Here is a 9,890-nt window from a genome sequence, read left to right as displayed (position 1 = left end):
AAGGATACCTATCCCATGACTGACATCAAGATTAAGTGAGATGAGATATGGGAAGAGCTTAGCATAATGACTGGCACATAGCAGAGACTCTAAATGATAGCTTTTCATCCTAATAATAAGTTATGGTTCATACTCAACTTCAGAGAAACCCACCTCCTGGGTTTTGTATCTGGCATGCAGAGGGTAAACTGTATCCCCTCTGCTGCTTGCATCAAACTTAGCATCACTGTGGTTGAAAGTTGCTCTGGAGTTGTATTTTGGGAGCAAAGTAGAATTCTTGGTTTTGAGATTGCCTTTCTTCTGGAATTGTCTCCAGACTGTCTTTGGAGGTGCCCCTATGCCTCTGGAGATGCCCCTATGTCTCTGGAGGTACCCGTAGGTCTCCTAGAGGTGCTCTAGGTCTCTGGAGGTACCCCTAAGTCTCCTAGAGGTGCCCCTAGGTCTCTTAGAGGTATCCTTAGGTCTCTTGGAGGTGCCCCTAGGTCTCTGGAGGTGTCCTTAGGTTTCTGGAGGTGCCTCTATGTCTCCGGAGGTGCCCTTAGGTCTCTGGAGGTACCTCTAGGTCTCTGGAGGTACCCTAGGTCTCCTTAAGGTGCCCCTAGGTCTCCTGGAGGTGTCCCTAGCTCTTATAGAGGTGCCGCTAGGTCTCTGAAAATGCCCCTATGTCTCTGGAGGTGCCCCTAGGTTTCTGGAGGTGCCTCTAGTTCTCTGGAGGTGCCGTTAGGTCTCTGGAGGTGCCCCTAGGTCTCTGGAAGTACCCTTAGATTTCCTGGGGATGTCCCTAGGTCTCCTGGAGGTGTTCCTAGGTCTCCTGGAAGCAGACATGATACATCAAAATTTCCAACTTTATGAATAATTCCTGTACTTCACAAAAGGAGTGATTCCTAGGTTATTTTGCATTGATATCTGGGTGTGCTTGGCTTGGGTCCCATTGCTAGGTGGTCGGTGAGGAGTTCTTGTGAGGAAGCGAGGTTCGCTGGGCGATGGGAACGGAGGGTGGTGGCAGTACTTCACCCTGGCAGCAGCTGGACAACACCCAGGCAGCCCTTTGGAATGGACACATTGCAGGCCTCCGGGCTACACCCTCATCCAGGATCAATCGGCTCCTGGTGCAGCCGGCCTGGCCTTTGCCCAGAGAGACTCTGGGTGGAAATTCCCAGGGCCATCTGTCTCGGCCAGGTGCTTGGAGCTGCTCTCCCATTGGCTGCCTGGACCTGCTCATTTGCATGGCAGGGGTGTTCCCACTCACCTGTTTCCCCCTCACCAGCACTGGTGCTTTACCAGGAGATCTTCTCTGACTCCCCAGAGCAGATGGGCTTACCCTGTTCCAGCACCTTGGGCTGCTGTCATCAAAGTTGTCATTTTGCTTTTGTTGGACTGGTTCTGCCTGCCCCACTGAAGTCTAAACTCTAGGGGGAAGGGGACAGTGTCTGCAGAGAGTGAGTGGTGGATAAATCAACTTTGAGCCGCTTGTCCTGGCAGGCAGGCTGTGGGTCTCAGTTTCACCACCACCATCATCATCTCAGCAAAAATAAAGCAGCTTAGAGTTGTCGAGTTGTGCTGTGTTGTCCTTGCACATAAGTCACCTCATGTAAAGTCCTCCTGGTCATGCTGTGAACCACTTAGGGGGTCACTCTTATCTCAGTTTTTTCACGGGTCAGGGGCTCAGAACCAACACTTGGAGTGGCATCTGTGCTAGAGCTGGGATGCTGACACCCTTGCCCTGCAGGTGTCCCCACGTGCAGTGCAGACGGTGCGAGGAACACAACACAGACACCGCTCACCTCACGATAAGGACACTCCTGAGTTTTATTTCAATCCTGATTGCCTCCAGGACAGTCAGTATCTCTCTACCAATAGCATAGTTTGAGCACCTCCCTAACACTCTCTCACTTCCTGTTTTTTTTTTTTTTTGTTTGTTTGTTTGTTTGTTTTTGCAGAAAGAGAGGGTCAGTCAAAGAGCTGAGGGTCTTTGGCACAAAACCAGGTCTGGTTAGATGTTGGATGATGCTGTTTTGTGCTTTCGTTGGGTTTAATTTTATAGTTCTTTTCTCTTGATGGCTCATGAGACTGGTGTCTGTGTAGCTGATGCCATCTCTTTCTAGAGTAAAAATTTTGAGGAAAACAAGTTACAGGGAAAAAGAAAGAGGGGAAGTGAATAACGGTAGGGTAATACCTACTGGTAGGGTAGGTGTGGTAGGGGAGAACCGTGGTGGAAGAGTGTGTGTGACAACCCTGAGAACTGGTCTTGCCTGCTCTGAATGCCCATCCCCCGTGCAGACCATAGGACACCACTCAGCCCTGATTGCATCTGTCTTGCATTGTGCTCGAACAATTCCCTCTCTTTTCCTTCATCTCCCTGGCAAATCACTGGCTTTTAAAGTGCAGAGACTGTGTCACACTCCTGCCTGCCCCTGGGCCCGAGCACAATGGTCCTGAGTTGCCAGGTGATTGATGGATTCATCTCTTGCGGGCTTAATGGCGATCACATGACTGTACCTGACTTCAGCATTTGACACAAATTAATCATTTATTCATGGTATTGAGGAAAAGGCAGACAGGGCTCAGGATTTTCTTACCACCAGACTCTCCAGAGATCTCATGCCTTCTAGGTCTGTAGTGGCCACAGCAGGGAGTGGGGACAGCTGGTCTGCCATGGGGAAATTTGAGCTGCTGAGGTTAGACTGCATGGGAGGGAAGCAGCTTTTCTAGAAAACTCGATATGTGACCAGCTCTGGTAAAATAAGGATGTATTTGTATCTTATTTCTTCTATAGAATAATAACTCCAGTAGGGATGGTTGCTGCAATGTTTCACCAATTAGTAAACATTGATATTGCGAGTGAAGACACAGACACACTGCCTCAGAACAGGAAGTCTCGGCCATCCAGGGTGCAGGTCTGATTCAGGTGAGGCTGACCCAGGGCCTCAGAAGTCACCGTGGACCTGCTTCTCCCCATGGCCCCATCCTGTCTTCCATGGAGGTGGCTTCTCTTCTCCAGAAGCCCCAGCAGTGTTGCCCAACTCATCACTGTCTCTGCTTGGGGTCACGTGCCCATCCCTGAGCTTATCACCCATCCAGAGGGTGGGAGTGAAATGTTTGGGTTTTAAAGTCAAACAGACCTGGATTACAATCCTGATGCCCCTCTCCCCTGCTACCATGAGAGCCTTGGCAAGTCACTTTCCCATTCTGTCTTCAGTTTCCTTATCTGTGAAATGGGGAACAGCAGTATCCACTTGGAAGGGTTGTTAGGATTAGAGGAGAGAATGCACAGAAGGAGCTGAATGCATTTGTGAAGATGCTACTAAATGTCAGCAGGCCCTGGAGTAGGCATTGAAGCCCCAGCAGCGAATGGGTTCATGTGGTTCATGTCTTCTAGTAATGTCGCGGGGGCAACAGATACTCACCAGATCGTCACAGAAACAGGCATGTGGTCACAGCTCTGAAAAACACTAAGAGGGACAAACCCAAAGTCTCCCCAGGAGCATCAGGAAAGGGAGACCCCCACCCAGCTTGAGAAGGCAGGGAGATTGATTGACCACCTTCAATCTGGGATCAGAAGGGTAGATCAGATGATGCTATGGGAAGTAACTAACAGACTAGTCTTGCTGCTTTTCCCAGAAAGAGCCATGTTCATTCCTGCCCTGCCGTTCTGTGTGTCTGTAATGTTCTCCCATGTCTCTGCATGGCCTGGCTTTCTCCTTTAGCTCTGGGTCTCCACTCAAAAGTCCCATCCTCAGAACAACCTCCCTTTTCACTCTGCTCGCAACAGGGGCCCCTCTGATAAACCATAATGGAAAAGAATATATGTATGTACCACTGAGTCACTTTGCTATACAGCAGAAATTAACACAATATTGTAAATCAGCTATACTTAAAAATATTTTTTTAATAAAAAAGAATAAAAGAAACAGGACCCCTCTCCCTATCCTCTTTGTCACTCCTACTCCTTCAGCTATGCATTTTCCTTCATGGCGCTTATCCCAACCCCAAATCACATGAATTAATTGTCTCATGTTTCTTGGTTATTGTCTTTTTCACCAATAGCCTGCAGACACCATGGAAGCATCCATCTCATTCAAGTCCTAATATTAGTACCTAATAGAATAGTGTCTGGCTCCTGACAGGTTCTTCATGCATGGTTGTTGAATGAATAAAGAAACACACTCAGGACCTTTTTATATGCAATTGCATTGTAGTGCCTATGGACATCTCTGGAAACTAAGAATTTAATCCTAAAGGTTTTTTTAAAAAGGCAAACTATTTCTTTTTCCTCCCCCCAATCCATCACCCCTTCCCTGTGGGATAGTTTGCTGCCACTCAGGGCTCCCTGGCTCTGAGGTGTCAGCTCAAATCCTGGCCTCTCTGGATTTCTGAACTTGACTTACGACTTCCAGACTCAGTTCTGACTCTGGTTTAATTGGTGTCCTACTGACGCGGCTTTCTCTAGTCTTTTAGAAGGAAATCATTTTTATAGGAGAAAATGTGGAGCTCATTAAAAACATGATTGTGAAATTTCTTTCAGAAGAAAATGCATCCATGCCATAACCTGAGGGGTTCTGTAGAGTCCTTCTTTATTCTAACTTTGGAAAGTTCCAGAATCAGGCGACCCCCTTTAGAATTCTGACCTGCCCCCCTCCCCCACCAAAATTTCTTCTTCCCCCCATTTGTTTTCACATCCCTCTCACCCTTGATCTCCTTATTTCTCTTGAGAGTCTAGACAACTCCCCAGGTGTGCGGGAGACCTAGATGAGAAGAAAAGTGTGTGACAAATCAGGGAATTTAGGCAACTGGAATGTGTCTTTTTTTCCCTCTGACCCTGTGAACAAAAGTTTAAAGATTTCCATGGAAGGAAATAAAGTCAGCTGTTTGTGGGAGGGAAAAAAACCCAAACCTCAATAACAGTGACTCACTTATACTCTATAAAGAAAAGAAAGTGAAGTTGCACAGTCGTGTCCGACTCTTGCGACCCCATGGACTGTAGCCTACCAGGCTTTTCCATCCATGGGATTCTTCAGGCAAGAGTACTGGAGTGGGTTGCCATTTCCTTCTCCAGGTGATCTTCCCAACCCAGGGATCAAGCCCAGGTCTCCTGCATTGCAGGCAGACGTTTACCCACTGAGCCACCAGGAAGACTGTACTCTATTAATTCCTGTATTTTTAATCGCCGATTCTGATGCTTGGCAATATTGGCAACTTGGGTTTGGAGCCCAAGTTTGTGATCAACTCAGCCAACATTTGCTGGTTTCTCAGGGTCAATTTTACCTACCATTTTAAGCATGTTAGAGGGTTTAAGTTCCTGCCAGCTCTTGGTTGCAGATGGGCCCAATTTCACACCCTTGACCCTGTGATCTTGCTGTGTCCTCCTCCCCAGTCCTGGGGTTTGGCCAAGGGGGTTGCTTTGGCCAATGAGATGCTCACAGACATGGCGTCAACAGAGGCTTGAGAAGGCTCAGTGTGTTGGGTTTTCTCTCTCTGGAATCCTGTCTGCTCCTGTGGGAAGGACCTGCTGGGGCTGATCTGCTGGCGTTAAGGATCAAGGGAGCAGAGCTGAGTCATTTTTGTTGTCTCAATTAAAGTCAAGCTGGCTCCCCAGCCATCAGATGACCCCCAGATAGATGAGTGAGCCCAATAAGATTGCAGAGCTGCTTGGCCAATGAGTGCTACAGTATGGGGGATGTTTGTTATGCATACTATTGTATCACTAGATAATGAAAAAAACACCCTCAAAGGACTTCCAGTGGCTCAGGAAAGAAAATTCTGCACACAACTGTAATCATTATAACTACTCCATGGCCGGATAGTATGTATTAAATGCTTATTTATTTTGCTCAAGCCCATTATTCAATACTTCACCTATAGTCTCACTGAATCCACTAGGTAGCTACTACTCTTATTCCCTTTTCAAAGATATAGAAGCTGAGACTCAGAGAGATGGAGTGAACTGGCCAAAGTCACACAGCTAGGCAAGGTTAGGAGGAATCAGGATTTCAATTCAGTTCCATTCAACCCCTTGCCCACAGTGCTGCAATTTTTCTTAATTGCAGGTCTAAGTATTTCAGCAGCTCTAAAAGAGTTGGAAGGTATTCCTTTTAAACAAGCAAATCAGAACTTTCTAGAAGTAGCAACATTTGGGCTTTGAAGTGGATTTGGGCAGGGTTTGTGAGTGTTTTGTGAATATTTTTATTCTACAAACAGACTGAGGCATTCTGACAGCTGCTGGAATCACGTTTCCCAAATGCAGTGATTGGTTGCCTTTGCTGGACACGGGAACTTGCCCCTATCTGGGCTTTAGAAGGATACAGTTTGTGAGAAATTCCTCTGATAAAAGTCAAGGCTACTTCAAGGTAGGTAAAAGGGGCAGGTGTGTTTGTGGCATGTTGACTTAACTTGCTCAAAAGTCTCTCTCCCATTAATCTGCTGGGATGCCTGAAATTCCCACATTTAGGTAAGGTGCTGGAGATAAGATGAGAGTGGGTGTGTGTATGTGAGTGGTCTGAGAAGAGGCTCCTAGGAGAGGGAGGGAAAGGCATGAGTTGGAGGCATTGCTGAAGGAAAATAGGAACTGATATGCCGAGCAGACACTCCCAGACTAAATCTACTTCCGCTGAGAAGATGCTGGAGAAGGTAGAGTCTCTGTACCCTTCCATCAGGCAACAGCCCCTCTACAACTTGACACTTATGCCAGGCAACCACGAAGCTCTGGGTTGGCTTTGCATTTTATGGTTATATATCATGCTGCTACATAGTTCACGTAGTTCCCCTGCCCCATCCTGTGTAGTGTCTGCTACCACAAGAAATGGATTTTGAGCAGGCACTCACGTCTTTTGCCTGTGGGAAGTATGGAACCTCAGAAGTTCTAGAAAAGCTTTAAATATTTATTTTGATAGCTCTTCTTGTCCCCAACCAGTCAACTAACATAATGTTCTTCTACGTTCTTTTTTTTTAAGTTAAAAAAACATTTTTTTAATTTTGTATTGGGGTATAGCCAATTAACAATGCTGCGATAGTCTCGGGTGGACAGCAACGGGACTCAGCCATACATATACATGTTCTCATTCTCCCCTAAATTCCCCTCTCATCCAGACTGCCACATAACACTGAGCAGAGCTCCCTGTGCTATACAGTAGGTCCTTGATGATTATTCATTTTATGTATATGCTACTCTTTCTTGAGACAACCACCAGTAGCCATATCTATCACCAGTTGCTACCCGTTGACCCCCCCACCCCTGTACCAGTTGTCTTGACAACTTACTCCAGCGTCACAATGACTTGAGACGAAGCATATCAGGATGCTTATGACTGCCAGTGGCAGAAATCTAATTTGAACTGGCTTTACAAAGATGGGACTGTAGTGGCTGATGTAGGTGAAAAGTCCAGGTTGTCATGTTGGATCCAGGGGCTCAAGACTTAGTCTTATCTCCCTACTTCTGCTTTGTACCTCTTCTCTCTTTGTATTGGCTCTGTTCTTGGACAGATTTCTTTTTTCCCCCTCATGGTGACAAGATGTCTACCAGCACCTCCCAGCTTCCATCTGGTCCTCTTAAGCAAATCCATCGAAAAAGAGAAGAGTTTCCCACTCAAAGTCCCAGAACTGAATCTCATAGATTCTGATAGGACTGGGTTTACCTCATGGGCCTGTATCTGAACCAGTCTCTGTATTTTAACAGTTAATTTCCTCTTGCTGCTGTAGCAAATTACCTCAAATGTAGTGGCTTTTAAAAAAGCAAGTTTATGATCCTATAATTCTGGAGATTTGCCTATCTCAAACATAATGTGATGCCCTCATTGGTTAATCTAGAGACACAAGCCTGGCCTTGGAGCCCCACCCAAACCATATAGTGTTGCAGGGGCTGTTTTGCAGGGGAAGATGTAGTCTGAACCAGAGCTGAGGGGTGGGATGCCCAAGGGGCTGCAACAGCAAGCGTCCGTAATAGGAAACAAAGGAAAGACTCTGGTGCTCTTTTGAACAAGTTTTTGTTAGACTTGCCATCAGATTCCTTTTAGCCCATAGAGTTGGCACGGCTGAAGTTTGGAATGCATTGTGATCAATTTATTTCACTGAGAACTTTATGTCACTTTTAAAGCAAGAAATTTTGAGCTTGGTATCTTCACCAGTGGGTCTCAGTGACCACATGAAGCTGAGGTGGTACACAGCTCAGACTTAGCATGGAAAAGCACTTTGGACTTCTGGACAAACGCAAGGTTTCCGCTGGTGAGGCCGGGCAAAAGGAAAAAACTCCAGGATAGTGGAAAACTACATAAAGTATTATGTTACTCTCAGTTAAATCCCCTAATTTTAAGGGAAAACAATCTTCAAAAGAGTCATAAAGCTCATGAAGAGGCATCTTGAGGGGAGGCTTATCTAGATAAATCACAATATTCTTAGCAGCTGGATTTCGAGTCAAAATTTAAGTGAGAGGTACAGTCTCAAAGATCTAGCTGCACATCTATCAGCTTGAAAAAAGCCGAAAAATAAACCAAAGGACCTTAGCCATACAGTTGGCTGTGGCTCAGAAGTGTCTGGACAGATCACTTCTCTTAGAAGTGCATATGATGGCAGAGACAGCAAAGGATGACGGAGAAGTGTTGGGGACTCGAGAAAGGGAGAAGGACCCTTCCTCAGTGTCCTCTGTGGTGGAAGCACATGATCACCACTCCTTCCATGACCTTTCATCAGAGATGATGGGAATAAAGCAACAAGTTGAATGGAGAGGCAGTGACTTGCTGACACACAGAAGGAAATGAGTCTGATTATAAGCCCCGGGTATGCGTGGTATGAACTCTGGAGGCAGCACTGCCCGGTTATGAACTCTGTCCCCAGAATTGGATGGAACTGAATGTGAATCCTGATTCTTTCAATTAACAGCTGTGTGACTGTGGAACATTCACTTTAACCTTTCTGAGCCTTCATTTTTAATCTGTAAAAGGAGGATTAAAGATGGTACAAATCAGCATTAGCAATTTACAAGTTAGCTTTAGGCAAAACAATTAAAGCCCTCACCACCGGTTTGTGAATTATACGTTTCCTTTGCACACAGTGTAGTCTGGAGCCCAGGAAGACAGGTGGTGTCCATCCCAGAGTTTTTTCAGTTGAAAGCAACAGAATCCCAAATAAACTTTAAAAAACAAGAAGCTGCGAGCTATTTATGAATGGAAAGTTCAGGGATGGTGTGGATTTTAGGCCCAGTTGGATCCAGGGGCTCAAATCAGGTCACTACCCAGCTTCTCCAGCTCTTGACTCCATTTATTAATTTAAAATAATTTAGAAAGAAATTTATATTGCTACCACATGTGCCATTAAAAAAAGATAAATATTAAATTAAATGCAATGAAAGCAATGTCACAAAGTCCTAAGTACAACAACAACCAAAAAACCTCAAACAACCCAATTAAAAAATAGACATAGGACTTGAAGAGACATTTCTCCAAAGAAGATACATACTTACAAGCAATAAGCACATGAAAAGATGCTAAATGCCAATAATCATTAAAGAAATGCAAATCAAAACTCTTGGGTTGGCCAAAAATTGATTTGGGTTTTTCCATATTATCTTATGGGACGACTTCATAACCATTCAGATGGCTACTGTTTAAAAAAGCAGACAAAAACTAGCAAATGTTGGGGAGAATATGAAGGAATTAGAACTCCTGTGTACTGTTAGTGGGAGTCTAAGATGGTATAGCCATTGTGGAAAATGATATGGTAGTTACTCCGTGGCTCAGCGGTAAAGAATCTGCCTGCAATGCAGGAGACTGCCTCAATGAAGGAAACGTGGGTTCGATCTCTGGGTCAGGAAGAGTCCCCCGAGAAGGAAATGGCAACCCACTCCAATATTCTTGCCTGGGAAATCCCATGGTCAGAGGAGCCTGGCGGGATACAGTCTA

This window comes from Dama dama, chromosome 23, assembly GCF_033118175.1.
Source record: "Dama dama isolate Ldn47 chromosome 23, ASM3311817v1, whole genome shotgun sequence".
Classification (NCBI taxonomy): Eukaryota; Metazoa; Chordata; class Mammalia; order Artiodactyla; family Cervidae; genus Dama; species Dama dama.
Note: the sequence above shows the minus strand (reverse complement) of the source record.